General features: G+C 36.7%; 1 pseudogene; it reads left to right on the top strand.

Annotated features, from left to right (window-relative positions):
• Window positions 1-842: 842 nt before the first annotated feature.
• On the top strand, window positions 843-12,875 carry LOC122137350 (annotated as a pseudogene).
• Window positions 12,876-17,872: the final 4,997 nt, after the last annotated feature.

Below are 17,872 nucleotides of genomic sequence, written 5' to 3'. Positions count from 1 at the left end.
TCCATTTTTGAAAAGCTCCACTGTTAAACATTCTATAATCTTTCCCCTTTGTGTAGTTCATCGTGGTTGATGGGTTGTTTAGGAGGGTAGGCTTGTTAAAATAGGAGTGAATTATGATGATTTGTCTTTGTGGTGAGTGATTGGTCTTGGTGGTTTTATGCCTGGGTTAAATACATTTCTGCAATGAGCTTTTGGTCAGGGATTGGAAAGAAAGCATCTTTTTATGTGTTTCACACATATTTGATCATTTGTCCCTACTTTGATTGTATTTTTCGGTCCTGCAAATGTCTTATTTCCAAAAGGTGTGTGAGTGTGTGTGTATTTTAATGTATTTGGACTGTACATAAAAAACCAAGATGTTTTTATTTCTATTTACAAGATGTCAGTTGTAACTCATTTACTATGTTTATTGCATTTATATTTGGATTGAAATAAACCTTCCCCTGATCTTTAGCACTGCTATCATTGGCATCTGCAAACGTTTTGCTAAAATGCAAGAAATGTACAGTTTTTTGTTTAATTTTTATTCAGTTTGCTTTATTGAAAGAATACTAGATCTCAGAATTATTATTTTTGTCTTTATATTTGATTTAAAAAAAAAAAAATTGTCCTACAAAACCACTTGTGCTTCACCATTGATCTGTTCCTATGAACCGTGAATGCAACCTGGGACATTTTCTGGGTCCCTGAACAAGAAGGTTCAGTGTTCTACAAGCGGCCTGATCAAAGCCCTTCATTCACACAAAGAGTCAATGACAGAACAAACACATCCACCCAGAACAAATGAACGAGATCAATTGCTAAACAGCGCTAAAGGTCAAAAACTCTACCAAACACTCGTCATGAAGGGTTAGTTGGTTGTAGACATGATATGAATGCATATTCTTCTTTTAAAAAGAACTCTTAAGCATAGAATTTAAGAATAATGGTGGATCTCTGGGATGTAAAAAACATGACTGGTTAGGTTTTCAGGAATAAACACAAAAGTGATCCACACTGAGCTCCTCGGCAGATTATTTTGTGTTTTTTTTTTTTTTTTATATATATAATATATATATATTATATATATCTAGATATATATATAATATATATAGGGATATATATTTCAAATGCACAAAGCTCTAACATTAAGATGAGGAAGGCGAGCAATACCGAGGTTCAAGATAACTGATTCAAATGATTTGAGTTTTTAGGTGTAATATGCCAATAATGTGATAAAGTGGAAAAATCATACTGCATGTTATAGTTGATTTGGTTGTTGAATAGAGGACTGCAGGGGGCGCTGTAGTGCCTCGCTCCGAGTCCCGACCGGAAATCTCTGCCATGACAACTGAAACGGCACGGCGGCAAGAACGCGCACACTTTCTAAAACCTGACCGTTGGAGCTTATCATCAAAACTTACGATTGAAAACATTTTACACTTTTTGTTTGTAAGGCCTGATTTTGTAAGACTGGTCCTTTAGGGATGTGGTCGTTATTATGGATGACGTTATATGGAGAGCAGAAAGGCTGAACGCGCCGGCGGACTTCATGAAAAGCTCCTGATGGAGGTAAAAACAAACAGGAATCAACTGCAGTGTGATGTGATATATAGATTCATCGTAACACGGGCTACCGACAGGACACAGATTTGCCTAAACAGCATTTGAAGTCCGTGAGCCCCCCCTCACCGGGACGTCTCGCACTAGGAGCAGTATGTAAACCCGTGCTTACCACATACGCCGACACACCGAAAGCCAGTTTCATATTTTTTGCCCCGCTGACCGCCAAGCTTGGTTTTTTGACCGCTGAACAAACACGTTGTACCCATTTTTAAGCCATATTGACATTCCAAATAAGCTCTGGAACTACCCTTAATGACGTCAGGGCCTTAAAAAAAATGAAGATGCCAAAAGGATCGTTTGTTAACAAGACCACCCCCAGTATCTACAAAGCCATTAAGAGATATCTTTAATACTTCTTGAGTTACAGTCATGTAAATCTTAGGAGAGAAAAAACTTGAACAAACTGCAGTTTCCTCCTCATTGCACACCCCTGCCACACGTTACCCCATTTGCACATAATGCAAACAAAGATTGGCTAAAAGTCCACAGATTTTATACACCAGACTTACCGATCTCTGTGTGTAAATAACATTCATGATGCTGCCATCTTTTCCCCTTGAAGTCATTTTTACTCCCTTGTAATTTAGCTCTGAATCTCATTGCCACTGCCATTCATCTAACAAAATATGTGGGGAAATTAACTTATTCAGTCAATATTCATCCATGACATTTAATGTTTTGGCTTCCATCACTATACATGTTTATCTGTCTTTCTTCAGAAAAAAAATTCAGCAAAAATTACAAAATTTTGAGCCAGGGAGGTTTTTGCCATAGCTAATGCAACGATTTGATTTTTAAAAACAGTAATCATAGCTATGTCATAAGCTATTTTGTTGTTATGATGTTTTTCAATGTGTATTACTTAACCTCTGATTTTGTGCTGGCTGTGCTTTCAAATCTTAATTTTCAAGTGAATAGGATTTTGAAAGTCTGACAGTAATCAGTGTTTTGTTAGTACTAAGGTTGTAAGGTTAACCCTGCCTTGCTTTTAATTTTTTTTTTTTTTCAGAATGAATTAGTAGTTATCAAAGAAAAGTAAATAAAATCTAATCAGTTAGATTACTTTTAATAAATATAAAATAAAGTTACACTACTCATAACATTTTGAATAGGATAACTTGTAATCTATTACATTTTCCAAAGTAACCTTCCCAACACTGCATGAAAACTGTTTGTACGCTTCTAAAAGTGAACGAGTGACAGCTAAAAGGTGGTTAAAAATGAAAAGAAGATAATGAGCAGTACTGTTAAATTGTGTCGTATGTGAGGCATCTGTAATGTTGTCAGTGTAAAGAAAAAATCCAGATGCTCAGGGGACACACACTCAGAATAGAGATTTGAAGGTCTTGCCTTTATTTCAGTCTTTATTACATGAATATCAATCTTTTCATTTGTCTCCCAGCATCTGTCTGTGACCCCAGACACCTGCTCAGTGACACACGTGCTCAGTTTACTGTTCTGGGGGTCCGCTAGCCCGGCCCACAGCTTCACAGACCACTCCCACCCAAGTTCTGCCACAGTTTAGAGCTCCGCCCCCTTCTAAATTCAGTGAGGCGGGGTTGGCTGGACAGAGACTGCTACAGTGGAAGCGTGGCAGCCTGTCCATCAGAACAACACAGAGTGAGAAAATCTAATACAACGGCTCCCTGACCACAGGTACACAAACACATCAGCACATCCAGTGACTTTAGTGCTCTGTCTGTAAATTCATCTCTCTCTGTCAGGTTGCCAGAAGATGTCAGGAGCAGCTCAAAGCCCCTGCTGCAAGAGATGGAAAGGTTAAGAGAAGACAAGGAAGTGATGAGAGGAGAGATGGGGCGTCTGAAAGGAAGAGTAGAGTGTTTGAGAGAGCAGGTCACAGATCAGCAAAACCAAATAAACAGGTACAACACTCAAACTGACTGACTTGTTACTTCAGCTGAGTATGTGGGCTGAAATGTGTGTGTGTGTGTGTGTGTGTGTCTACAGACAGTGTGTAGAGCGTGATGAATTACACAGTCAACTGAAAAGCTGCAAGGCTGAACTAAATATGAGCCAAGACCAGGTAAATACACTTTCACTTTATTCCCTAATCGTTCAGAACAGGGGGAAAATGTGTATTTTAGGGACAGAAATGCTAGTTTCTAAATACAGCCTGAATTTGTGTGTCTAGCTTTCAACCCTAAAAAGAGAGTATGAATTAAAATGTCAGCATTTGGAGAAAGAGTTACAGGACTCAAAGCAGGAGATGGGGAGACTGCAACAAAAACTAGAGACACAGTAAGACATAATTAACAATAGAGTGGCTATATTTTGTTTCTATTTTGTCTTAATGAGGTTTCTTAGTTTCAGCAATGGATGATACTGTAGCTCAGATAATAAAAAGCTCATTACTAATGAACAGATGAGTGGCGTAAAACTGACTTGTCCCATGAAAAATCCACCCTGACGTTGTTATTATACAAATAATGTATGATATCATAAGGCAAGGTGACGGTTTTGAAAAATGTGAATTTTTTTTGTATGTACTTGCTCTGTAATTGATTTTGTTGTTCATTTTTGACCCAGAAATTTTCCCAAGTGCACATTTAATTGTCGGCAAGAAATTACAGTCCAATTTATTAATTTATCTGTCTTTTCTTAATGCATGTTATTGATCTTATTGTGAATGATTCATGCATTTTTTGACTTTTTTAATTTGTCTAAGAGAGCTAAAACTGATATTTTAAAATATTCATAACTTAATCTTCCTGTCCTAAAGTTTTCTTTTTTTGTATGACATCACTCTCTGATTCATTGTAATGGTGTATGTGATATATTTTAGTTATCTTATTTTCAACCACTTTGAATATCAGAATGATGCTGCACAGGAAGTGACCTTACTGAGGGCCCAAATACAAGAAATAACATAAAAAAAAGATCAGATAAAAAAACAAATGAGAGTAAAAACAAAGAAACAAATGTTGCTCATGCTGCTGTCTCTAAATGACAAATCATCTACAGGTTTGTTTATGTGATGTCACATGATTTGTATTTGTGCAGTGTCCTGAACAGCTCATTGCTGGAACAGTCTGAGTGTGTGCAGAAACTGCGGACATACATTGGCAGCCACATCACAGAGGAAAAGGAAGAGGAAGAGCTTAGACGACAGATACAGGTGTGTAAACACACAGTCTGCTGAATTGCAATTAGTGCATCAGTTGTGGTCCTTTAAATTAAAATTCAATGAGTGAATGTAATTATTTTATGAATATATGTTTATAGCATTTAAAGAAAGAAAAGGAAGCCCTGTCTTTATCAGTCCAGCTGCTGAATGTTCGAGTTAACGCAGCCAATGACATTTTGGCTATTCAGGAGAAAAGAGCTAGGTGAACAGGTAAGATTACACACATGCAGACATGCATATGTAGTATTTGAGATGAATTACCCATGCACTTTGTCAGATATGAATTCATTAATACATTTAGTGGTATTTTATTATGTGTGTAGGTGCAGACTGACCCATTGTACTCTGGCAGTAAAGCTGGGCAGATGTTGAGTGTTTGGAGACAAAAGGTCTTCATGCTGCTTGTAAAATTGCAGACCAGAGATTTACAACTTCACACAGAGAAAACACAACTGCATAACATGGTAATGCAAATGCATTCTCATGCACATGCATAGAGTACTATGATAGATGAACATTTCTAACCACTGGTGTCAGTAATTAGCATTTTTATTTTTATTTGTCCCCTGAAATTTACTTGAGCACAAAATCAACATACAGTATTAGAATGATTTCTGAAGGATCATGTGATACTGAGAGCTAGACTAATGGCTGATCAAATTCAGCTTTGCCATCACAGGAATAAAAATACATATTAAAATATATATATATATATATATATATATATATATATATATATATATATATATATATATATATATAATTTTTTGTTTTTTTTTTTTTTTTAATTGTAATTATATTTCACAATATTATGTTCCTTTGTATTTTTTAACACCATTCAAAAAGCATTTACAACATCTCTAAACTTTTGAATGGATAATTAATGTCAGTTAATTGATTAAAATAGATTTTCAGTCTGTAAAATTTTGACTGTCAACATAAAAAATGTCTGGTTTCTCCACATTAGATTACACGTCTATTTATGTTCTACCATCACATTTAGTAAAACTTTAAGTTTTTCAGTTATTGGGAATGTTTACTTAAAGTTTAGTGTTTTCAAATCTGAGTTTAGTACTTTTCTTGTATGCGTGTGTAGGTTTCCTCTCTGCAGCAGCAAGTAGAGTGTTTGCAGTCACAGAACAGTGTCCTTCAGCACCAACTAGAGGACAAAAACAGCCCAGTTGGAGTTTACAGCACGTACACACACAGGGTACTTTGACATACAAGTATGCACATACATTAAGGTTAAGTCTGGTTGTGGGGTCAGTTAGGTTTAGGTCTTGTGGTCCTTCCATTAGAATGAAATTCCTCTCATTGGTAATGGATAAAATGTTCTTCTATTCCTGATATTGGGTTTCTGAACTCAATGTAGATTTTCACAGCGCTATACATTTCCTAAGCAGGCATGCTGTGATGAAGGGTTTATTACATAATAGGTCTTCCAGGTGATTATGATAGACGCTCACGAGAAACTGAACTGAAATTCTAAGTGGTTACTCGCTAAAAATGTAGCTCATTGATATTCACATGATCAGCTTTTGCAATCTGTCTTCAACCCCCGTGAGCTCTTCTCTCATTCTTTTCGTTATCTTTGCTTTTTAACAGTCTGAACCGGTTGGATTGAGCTTAGAGAGTTTTAAGCTTGTTCAGCGTTGACTCATAGAAGATCTCCTGTTTTAACATCACATTGTTCACTCACCACATTCAGAGCAGCTGTCCAGCTGATCAGCTGTATTACACAGTGACGGCACTGAAACTCTTCTTCTGTATTGCCTGCAGGCAAGTGTGTGTTTCTGACAGCCCATGTGCTTGCTTTGTGTGTGTGTGTGTGTGTGTGTGTTCAGGGAGTACAACAGCAGTTAGACGGTGCTCTACAGGAAAATGCTCAGCTGAAAGAGTGCAATAAGTGCACCGAGGGATCACTGAATGATATCAGTGAAACAGCACACAGGTAGCACGCACAATCACATCCACTGAATCTGTTAGTGTTCTGTAAGTCTCTTAAACGTGACTGTCATGATTAGATTAAAGCTGACTGTTCCTCTGACCAAAGCCCTGAAGCCAGGTCATCCATAAACATCTGTCTCTCTCTGTGTGTTATCGCTCTCATCAGAGTGATGTCGGCCATAGAAATGAAGGCAGGTCAGATGGAAGCAGTTCAGTCCAGTGTAAGTCAGCTGAACCAGAGACTCGCCTTCGCTGCCAAACGTCTGGACACAGTACATGGTGAGAGTGTCATCTGTGTGTGAGTGTATGTAACTGTGTTTCACATTAAATATACATGGGCTGTTTGTCTGCAGGGCTGCTGCTGAGGAAAGAAGCTCTTTGGAGAACCAAGAAAGCTACTAGATCTCCAGAGCCAGCCGTGTCAGAGAGGTACAGAATCATGGGAATAAATTAAAGACAGTGATATTAGAATTTTAATTTCTTTAAGGTGTTTTTTTTTTACAAATGTCGATTATTGGAAGCTTCAGGAACAAATGATAGCTGGGGTTCAGCTCAATCATATATTTAAAATGTCCTAAAAGAAGTCAGTTTTGTAATGTTTTAGATGTTTTATCCCAAAATGCATAGTAATATTCACACAATAATATTATTGTTATAATTATAAATAATAATAATTGTTATTATTAAATATAAATTAATTATTAAACATTATTATTTCTAGTAATTATTTGAAACAATAGATCACTTTGTTAAGAGAAGATACAATGTTAGATTAAAAAATTTAAATAGCTATTTTCATTTTATTAATTTTTTTCATACTTTTTTTTTTAACATTATTTGACACACTCTGTTAAGAGAAGATACTTTGTTGGATTAAAAATTAAAAATAGCTGTTTTTATTTTTATTTTTTAACAGTTTTTCTTGAAACATTAATTGATCGCTCTGTTAAGAGAAGATACTGTGTTAGATTAAAAATTAAAAATAGCTGTTTTTATTTACAAGACATACAGGGAGTGACAACTTTAGCATACAACTGTTTGAAGTAGAAGTAGTAGTTTTATTTATATAGCGCCTTTCCATAGCTCAAGGTCGCTTTACATAGTATAATACAAGTACATTTGCACACCCACACACACATTGCAACTACACAAGGCCACATATAACCATATTATCCAAAATACATATTAAATATATACGTTTTTAGCTGAGTCTTGAAGGTAGTTTGGAATGTCAATCTTGTACAGCTTTCACATGTAGGTTTTTTAGTAGTCCAGGTTATTTGTGTATAATAAGCAGTATACTAGTATTCCGTTCCATTATCTCCTGTCTGCGTTGCAGTATTATTAAGAGTCTCCAGGCCGAGGTGGTACTGTCAATCGCATACAAACAAAAAATATCAACGATATGGCAACCAACAACAGAGCTCATCCAGGCCTCCCTGTCAGAACTACAGCAGCAGCGTATGTACACAAACGTCAACCTGAATGCAGGGTTCCCACGCTTCTTGAAAGTACTTGAAAGTACTTGAATTTTAGACATATGGATTCAAGGCCTGGAAAGTACTTGAAAACTAACATAGGTCCTTGAAAGTGCTTAAATTAAATTTGAAATCAGTTTTTTTTATGCAGATATTTTTAAAATTGTCCGATATGTGCTTCTGTCAAAAACGTGTAGCGTGATTAACATGATAAATTATAGACTTCTGACTTTTCCATTTGTTGACATGATATGGTTAGATTCAGATGCTAAATACCATATTATGTTGGGTGTCCTTCTTGGAGATAATCACCATGTTAAGAATGAAACCATATTTAAAAACATGATATTAATAATGTTTAAGCGCCACGCGCTTCACATGGATGTTTATATATCTATAGCGCGTGGGCGTAGTGATGCGCGGGTTACCCGCGGGTCGGGTTGGGGCGGGTAAAGAAATTGTAACTTTATTTGCGGGGATGGGTTGGGGCGGGCCAAATAATTTCATAAAAGCGGGACCCGCGGGTTGGAAAAAACCCCGACCCGCGCATCAGTATTGGGCGTGGTCGTATAGAGTTAGTGAAGGGAGACGTAAAAGACTGGACATCGCGTTGGTTTCATATTGATTACTTTATTACTTTAATATTTTTTGTCGATGAGACTTGCTTAGTTTAAAAGTAGACATGTCAAGATTTCTATAGAAATATTATCATATCTCTTTGTAGAGTATTTGTTAAGTTTCAGTTCATTTTAATAACGTATTTCTAAATGAAGATCACGCAGACAAAGGCTGCAGACAGCGCACTCTGATTGTTTTCTTTATTTTATAAATGCCCAAAGTTTTTCTTATTATGTGTGTATACAAATAAAAGTAGACCCTTTATAGATTTTATTGATGTATTGCTCTTACCTGTACGATCAAAACTGAAGGTGTAATTTAAGTTATTTTCGGCGATATACCACAAAACGCCTATATGCATAGACTGAACAAAAAATAATTTATATTTTTCAAAATGTGCAGAAAATAGTACAAACTCTGCTAAAGTGAATGTTTTGAACAAGTATTAACTTAAACATTATTAATAAAAAAAAACAAAAAAACAAAAAAACAACAACATTATTTTAGCTTAAGGTATTGTATCTATGGTCCTCTGTGGGCCTTTTACCCCGTGCTGGGGCACCTCTTCCCCCGTGTTGGGTAAAAGGCCCCTCTTGCCACCTCATACATTTATAGGATTTTTTAAACAAAACAAATAACTTGAATTGTTTATTTTCACACAAAATCAGTTGCTCCGGTTAATAGTCAATACAAACATATTTTTGTATTTATTATTTTGTATGTAGACCTATTGTTTTGAAATATAACATATTTTAGGCGCAGTGAATAGCACAGTTTTTCTTAAGGTGTGCCTTTAGCACCGTTGTACCCTACCGTTCCTGCAATGTGTGTCCTGCTCCCGTATATGGCATATAATTTTCGCACATCAGTGAGCCTCTATCAATATGCGGGGTATTTAAATAGGCAAATCTCGCGTAGCGGGGGTTTTACCCTAACCGGAGATTTGCGTCCTGCGGGAACCCAATCCCAAAGTCTAGCGCATTAACCTAGCGCTAGAAGCAGTGCTAATTAGGCTATCAGTCTCATTGCCGGGAAAGTGCAAATTCAATGGGATTTACAATAAAAAGAGATTTACAAAATAATTTTAATAAATGTTATAACAACATTTAGCAGCTTTTTTTATTAATTAAAAAATTGAGACATTCTTAATTTAAAAACTCTTAAATTTTGTACAAGAACTACAGCAAAAAACCAGTGTAATGCATTTTTTTATCAATATTTCAGAAACTGCATTTGAATATTAGCAGTATTGAATTTAATGAATTTCAAGTCCTTTAAACACGACTGTGGTAAAACGGTTTTAAATTTAAAAAACCTACACATTCAAAACATCATTATTACTCTGACATTTCTTTATGTAAATATTTAAGTGTAAGTGAAATGGTAAGTACAGTAAGGACTTTCATGATGTTTATGTGCTGGGGGTGTGAATTTCAAAGGTGCTTGATTTAATAAAATGGTACTTTAAAAAGTCCTTGAAAGTCCTTGAATCTGGTGTTCATGAAAGAGTGGGAACCCTGTGAATGTCTTCTGAAGATTTTTAAGATAGAGGACTGTAACTGTGTTGAATGCAAACTGCAGGAGAGAGAGAGCTTGGACACCTGAGGGAAGCTCTATCACAAAGCAGGGAGGAGTTGAAGGCATCAGAATCGAGCAGAATAGAGATACAGAGACAATGTGAAGAGCATGAGGGGACCATTGTGGAGCTCCGTGCTGAGGCCCAGAGACTACAGCAGCAGTGTGACTCAGGTGCGTGAAAAGCAATGTGTTTGAGTGAAGTAACGGCAACCCCCCATACACACACACACGCAAAGCATTGTGTATTCACTTCACAAATTCCATCTTATTCTCATATTCTCATTGCAAATAGTCTATTAAAGCTGTGTTTAACCCATGGTGAATTCTGCTGACATCAATTGCTCATTGCTCCAGGCAAAATCATGCAGCTCTGCTTCCACTCTGCTCACAGACTCTGGTGAAGAATCATTTGTGATTCTGTGTTTCCATATAATATTTGCTCTGGTTTCGTTGTGGAGTACAGTTGCTTATTTTTGAAGATGTAAAGGCTGATTATGGATGTTTGTGTAGTTTTACAGAAGGTGTCAGAAGTTGAGAGCATGTGTGCAGAGAAGCTCAGGGACATGGAGGCTCAACTCAGCACAGCGAGGAGAGAGCACACAAAAGCAGGTACCTACTTGACATAAAAAATACAAATGTCATGGTATGTATTTTTGATAGATGAGTGACTGCGCATTACTGTAACACATTCTCTTTTGTGTGTGTGTGTGTGTGTGTGTGTGTATGCAGTGGTAGCTTTGCGACAGGTTCAGAGGCAGGTGGAGAGAGAGAAAGAACAGATGAAAGAAGTAGAGAAAGAGAGAACAGAACACACACACAAGCAGATCACACATCTGCAGAAACAGCTGAAAGACAAGGACAAAGACCGCAACCTTCTACTGGTGAGTCACACACACACACACACACACACACATCTATTCTTATTGAGGGGGCATCAGTGGCAGTCCTTGCTCACTTGGTGTCCTCAGTGAGATGGGACACAACCTATTTTAGCAAGAAATAATAATACAAAAACTTGTGGTATGAAACATTTTATTTTATTTATTTAAAATGTAAAAACTATTTTTTTTTTTTTTTTAGAATTTTAAGAATTAGAATTTTAGACATGTAGCATTTAACAGAATTGAATTTTGAATCAAGTGCCATATTTTATAAATTAGTCATTTTAAATAGCTGTTTTTGATGTGAATTAAGCTGCATTTATTTGATCAAAAATGCAGTAAAAACCGTTATATTGTGAAATATTACAACAATTTAAAATAACTGTTTTCTATTTGAATATATTTTTAATGCTTGTATTTTAAATGCATTTTATTCCTGTGATGGCAAAGCTGAATTTTCAGCATCATTACTCCAGTCTTCAGTGTCACATGATCCTTCAGAAATCATTCTGATATACTGATTTGCTGCTCAAGAAACATATCTTATTATCCATGTTGAAAACGTTGTCCTGTGTAATTTGTTGTCAAAAGTGTTACATTTTTTTCCTCCAGGATTCTTTGGTGAATAGAAAGTTTAAAATAACAGCATCTTTTGTGTAAAATGTTTAGCTAGTGTCACTTTTTTGATAAATTAGGCTGGATTCATATTATTTTATAAAAATACTTAAACTTAAAAATACTTAACTTAAAAGTTTTGTAATTTTGCAATTTGTATAATCCAACTTGAAGCTATAATTTTATAAATCTGTATATTTCCAGCTAATTTCAGAACTAATTTTGCTGGGGAATAAATCATACGTGAGTGACACGAGGTGTGAGTTTATGAATTTCAGTTTAAAATATGTGAATGGGTGGTTTCTGCAACTGCATTGTAGATAAACATGGTTTAATGTATCAAAGATGCAAATCATTTAAAATGTGCTTGGCTCAGAGATCTGTGTGGTTTTTAGATCTGTTTTCTCTGTCCTTTATTTCTATTGTTTTGTGTGTGTGCAGGCAGTGGTTCAGGAACAGGGTTTGATGAATGAATATAAAAGTCTGAGAGATCAGCAATTCAGACAACTGACACCCTGAAACAAAAGCATCATCCTCAGCCCGAGAGCAGAAATCCTCCAACACACCTGAAAGTAAGCATACTCTGACACTCAAATATGATATCAACAGTTAGCTTGATGCTTCTATTGCCATGATATGGATCCATATTTATAATTTTGTAATAGCTTTGATTATATAATTTATTCATTCATACCATTGATTCATTTTTTTAATGTCTACTCAATGTTCTTTGCACTTGTCTTGGTTCCCCATCCTGCTTTTCTCTCAAGGTCTGCTGGGGGCACTGCAGGCTCTTAGTGCCGCAGTGATGGGCAGCTCAGAGGAAGAAGATGAGGAGGAGGGTCAGGCCTTTACTGTGACACAAACACCCTCTTGTGCTGACACACATAAAGAATAGTGCTGAACACACCAATCAATTCTTTCTCACACACTCGCTGTCTGTCCAACCCCTCTCATGGGGCTTGATGTCTGTTTTATCATTTAATAAAAGAGATTTTTGTAAAATTAGACCTGTAGATCTTTCAGTTAATCTCAGATGGTTTGCAAAATTAGACATTTGTGACCCAGAACCACAAAATCAGTCATCAGTGACATTTTTTTGAAATTGAGATTTATACATCATCTTAAAGCTGAATAAATAAGCTTTCCGTTGATGTATGAGATTGTTAGGGTAGGACCGTATTTAAAAATCTGGAATCTGAGGGTTGCAAAAAAAAAAGGAAATTGGAAAATGAGAAAATCGCCTTAAAAAAGTTTGTCCAAATTAGTCCTTAGCAATGAATATTACTAATCAAAAATTTAGTTTTTATGTATTTATGGTTGGAAATTTACAAAATATATTCACGGAACATGATCTTTACTTAATATCCTAATGATTTTTGGAATAAAAAAAAAAAATCAATAATTTTGACGATACAATGTATTTGTTTGCTAGTGCTACAAATATAACAGTGCTATTTATGACTGGTTTTGCGGTCCCAGGTCAAATTTCTGTCAGTGCCTTTACATCAGTTAGTATTGATTTGTATTTCGAGATTTAGTGGCAAGTATCCCATAGCCTTGGGAGCAGATGAATACGAGGAAAATGAGAAGCTGCTATTGGTCAAAAAAAAATTATCCAGTGTGAGTCACTGAAACCTCCTGCCATTTTATAGCAAAAAGTTCTTTGTTATTTAGCAGGCCCTTTTTTCCAGAGCAACTCAGTTCATGTACTACAAGGACTGTAGGGATATTCAGCATCTCCAGTGTGGACCCCTGCAGTGTATGATCCTGTGCTAGCAGCACACAACACATTCACTACAGTTCAAACATCTGGGGTCGGTAAGATTTTTTACTGTTAAAGTAAGTCTCTTATGCTTAACAAAGCTCCATTCTAATTTTAATATATTTTAAAATGTAATTCCTGATTATGGCAAAGCTGAATTTTCAGCAGCCATTACTTCAGTGTCACATGATCCTTCATAAACCTTTCTAATATGCTTAGTTTATGGTGCTCAAGGCACATTTCTTTTTGTTAGTGTTGAAAACAGTTATGTTGATTTAAAGGTGACATATCATGGAAATCTGAGTTTTCCAGGTTTTAAGTGCTATAATCAGGTCCCCGGTGCATCTACCAACCAAGAAAAAGTGAAATAGTTTAACCCAGTAACTTTGTTTTGGTAAGCCTTTTTCTGCAAGTGTCTGAGAGAACGAGCGCGTCTGATTTCGCTCCCTTGGTGATGTGGCAAAGGGATCTCATTATAATATTCCATCCCCTTAATCTGTAAGTTTACACCCATGGCGCCTTCATTTTGATTTTGCAAGCGACAACCGTGGACCAGCTCTAATGGCCATGGTGAAAGTCTGAGCAAAGCATGCTTACTGTTCTGTCTTTGGCTGCACTGACAAGCACAAAACACTATTTAGAATCCCAGCCTCAGAGGAGACAACAGAGCAGAGGATTTATTGATTTATTTACTGTATATTGCTGCTGCCACACAGATCTAAAACCATTACAGACATAACAGACTGTTTTTGTAACTCGTGTATTTTTAAGGTAAACTTGTGTGTGAATGAGAACTTAGTTTAGTACTCACCGCTTTCTGTCCATGTGTTTCAGATGTGTGCACTCAGAAAACACTATATAAGAAGCTTAAACTAAAATGGTTTAAAACGCTTGATTTCAGCACGATAAACATGATAATCAGAACCAATAGGCCAATTTGTGTTTGCAAACAGTGATGACATTTTTTGTGGGTGGAGCCTATCTGGTGGCAGAAAATGACAGTTTTAACTTAGCAGTCTGTTCAAGCCATGGAATAAAAGAATAAAAAATGTAATTTTGAGTTTTTATTTTAAAATTCTGACTTTTTTTCTTGCGATTCCGAGATTATATTTCACAATTCGTGTAAGAAAAATCAACTCGTCATTCTTTCTTTTTAGTTTATAATCCCACAATTTTGGCTTTTTTCCCTCAGAATTGACAAACTCGCAATTGTTGACTTGAAGAAATTTATAAAGTCCGAACTAAGAGATATAAACTTTAATTTGCAAAAAAAAAAAAAAATTCCGAATTGTGAGATAAAATATGTAAATATTATGTAAAATGTTATAGGTTTAAATAGTATTTCATGAATGTATTTCAACTGTAGGGCTAATACAATATGTCCCCTGTATGAATATTATATAGACCTTTTGTTTAAATCAAATTTATGCTTTAAAATAGGGTAATCATAGCAGGTTTCCATAGTCTGTCCATTTAAACATCTGCATTTAGCTTCAAATGGTGTCTTTGACGACAGTATTATATAAAAATTATTTGCATTCCAATTCTGACATCCAAAGGCACAACAAATTTTTTTTTCTCTTTTCCCTGTGTTTTTCTGCCACCACTATGCGGCTGCAAGCTGCAAGTGACGTAACTGTGACATCTACTCCAGATGTTTTTAGCAGGTCCTAGCTGTAATTATGCAGCTCTATTCTGAAAAGGGGGGCAGGGAGCAGCAGTTCATTTGCATTTAAAGAGACAGGCACGAAAAGCAGTGTGTTTCTGCTTCCACTCAAAATAGGCATTTTCAAAATGATATAATGATTTTTGGGGTATTTTGAGCTGAAACTTTACAGACACATTATGGGGACAACAGAGACTTATATTACATAATGTAAAAAGGGGCATAATGTCACCTTTAATGTTTTCAAAATTATGAGTGTTGTTATTGTGACTTTTGACCAATTTAGTACATATTTTATTAATAAAAAAAAAAAGTTCATTTCTTTAAAAAACAAAATCAAACTGGCCTCAAAATTAGTGTAAATGTGAAGAGATGTAAGACAGAACTCCGCAAAAGCATTGGTTTTTGCATCAAGCCTTGGGTTTTCATGGGACTGACTAGATCTTACATTTAGAAGAAAAAAAATGTATTTGCAATTTTTCATCAAAACACAACCTTCAACTTTACTTTTCGGCCAACACCACCTTGTTTTACAACCCTTCTCCTTCAGCCACCTGGCTCCTGGTATGGAATGCCCATTTTTCATTATCCTGTTCATTCTCGAAGGATAAAATCCTCACACCCACACTTCTTTCTCTCGTGTGTATTCCGTTTCACGCTAAAATATGTCAGATTATGAGAGTAAATGGGTTTTGAACATGTTTCAAGTTGACTTTAATAGCTTTTTCTGCACAACCTGTAAATAAAAGGTGTGTGTGTGTGTGTGTGTGTGTGTGTGTGTGTGTGTGTGTGTGTGTGTGTGTGTGTGTGTGTGTGTGTGTGTGTGTGTGTGTGTTTAACCACTTTGTCCTTCCTGTCATATATTTCCTTGATATGTTCCTAAATGGATACACTCTGCTTTTAGAGTGTAGAGTGTATCCATTAAAATTTAAAGTCACCTTCAGAGAACTTTTGGAGCACTACTTGTATTTCAGGCTGAGAGACTGTGTGCTGGGGAGAGAAAGGCATCACTCACTGACAGCTTGATACATCTCTTCCTAGTCTGACAGGTATGTCTGTATTTTTCTGTTTTGGAAGACACTTCTCTCTGTGTCTTATTCACCTTTTACTGCCAACGTTTGGGATGTATTATCCACAAAAGGGCTAAATTACAGGTTACCGAGAGGCCGTAAAAATGCCTGTTTGTGAAAAATCCCTTCATTTATAGAGAAAAAGAGTTGGAGTGGAAAGTGACAAATGAGTTAGTTATTGTGAAAGTGCTATTCTTGCTGTGTGATGTAGTATTGAAGAAACTCATTCCTAAAGCGCACGATAGATACTTTTTGTGTCCAGATAGTTTAGTTCCACCATCTACCAGAAACAAACAGGGTCATTCTAACCAGCTAAACTCTGACCTCTTGACTGCATCTCTTCTCTTCCTATTTGTGATGTCACTAACTCTGTCTTATGCTCAAACTTTTCATTTTCCCTCAAGACACGCTCTCTACAGTTCCCTCAATGAAAAGCGACGTTGCTCATGTAACCATAATGCTGAACTGCAGCTGGCCTGTGTGCTTTTCCTAAAGCGCAAGCAGCTGCCATACAAGATTTGAAAGGATATGTACTAAATGCCTATGACGCCTAGAAGTGTGTGTTTCAGTAATAGGTGGTACGACCCGCTGAAACTCTATGAGAACCTCAATGAAGGGTGATTTGTGACCCCCCCCACTAAACAGTTCATGGATGTCATGCATGACTATAAATAACTGATCGGTAATGTCACAAGTTCTTGGTGTGATCGCTGTAGATAATAGCCATGAAAACTGTAATATTATATCCGAGTCTGACCTCAGTTGTACAGAAACCATGGGGCAATATTCAGCTTGACAAACACATACACACATACACACACACACACACACAAACACACACACATTCCAACAGTCTTTTTCTTCCACACACACTTTCTGCTCTCTCGTTGGGCACGTTGCAGTTGGGGTTCAGGCCTCTAGCAGATGGACAGTGAGAGCTGCTGACAGGGCATGTTTGCGTGAGCCACCCAAGGACGGTAGAGCGGTTTCCTGGGGGAACTTTTAGAGGACGGACACACAGATGAATGTGCAGGAACGATCGAGGCACACTGCTACCCCCAAGGGGGAACTTAATGATGGATGAGGCTTTTATTTCCTCTGATATCTTAGAACTCTTAATACGTCCTCCGTGTGTGTTAGAGGAAGGCTTTGTGTTGGTGTACTTTTGCCGAAAGGGAGCGTTTGATCTCCCGCTCTCTGTGATGTCATCAGTGCAGACGTCAGAGTAGCTGTTCTTCTGCAGCGTCATCAGATGTTCTTTAAGCCACGCTCCAAGCAGCTTTACTCATCAGTTGTATTAAATAAACTCAGCGGTTTGCAGGTTCGTATGAAGCTTTAGAGGAAACCGTAGCAGGTCCATGGATAACTTCCAAGGTTTGGAATGAGCCTCGTGGAGAAAAACTGATGAAGGCAGGGGTTGTGCCTGAGGAAGCGGCTAATTATAACATACCGAACTTCCAGAATTTGATCAGTGGTATTAACTTGTAGGAAGCAGCTCCTGGCT

The sequence above is a fragment of the Cyprinus carpio genome, chromosome B5 (genome assembly GCF_018340385.1).
Source record: "Cyprinus carpio isolate SPL01 chromosome B5, ASM1834038v1, whole genome shotgun sequence".
NCBI classification, from domain to species: Eukaryota; Metazoa; Chordata; class Actinopteri; order Cypriniformes; family Cyprinidae; genus Cyprinus; species Cyprinus carpio.
The sequence above is the reverse complement of the archived record's forward strand: the minus strand, read 5'-3'. Positions and strand labels throughout refer to the sequence as shown.